The following is a 571-nucleotide window of genomic DNA, read 5'->3' on the forward strand; positions in this document are numbered from 1 at the left end:
ACCACTCGGGGGGAAGCCATGCTCCAGAGCGTCCAGGCTCTTCCTCATCCTGCAGCACTGGGCTGGATGGTTTTTTGGCAAAGCTGTCATCACCAGGTCCCCGCCTTGGTGTCTGCAGCTGCATTCTGCTCGTCCCCCTCTCCCCCCGGCAGGCTGTGAGCTATGGATCCCAGCCTGTCCCATGGGCTGGGGGTCCCACCGGGGAGAATCCCTCGCTCTCAGCTCCATCCCTGCTCCCTCTCATCTGTGCTCCGTAAGGTCCGGCCAAGAGGTTGTTTTTTCACGGGTGATTACATGCTTGGACAAAGGTCTCGCTCTCTTCTGTAACTCCTCAGCTGTGCAAACACGCGGCGTCCGGGGATGGCACAGCCGACGGGGGGGGACAAACCACCCCCTCCTTGCCATGCTGTGTCCATGTCCTGGGGCGGCCGGGGTCCTGCGGTGGGGGAGGCTGAGCCCGGCGCGGTGCCGGTGCCCCTGGGAGGGCCCCAGCTGGCAGCTCTCCCCGTGCCCGTCCCAGCCCTGCCTGGTGCCGCACTGCGTGCCGGGGCGCAGCTGCTGCCGTGGCGCC

This window comes from Charadrius vociferus, unplaced genomic scaffold, assembly GCF_000708025.1.
Source record: "Charadrius vociferus isolate BGI_N301 unplaced genomic scaffold, ASM70802v2 scaffold2434, whole genome shotgun sequence".
Taxonomy (NCBI): domain Eukaryota; kingdom Metazoa; phylum Chordata; class Aves; order Charadriiformes; family Charadriidae; genus Charadrius; species Charadrius vociferus.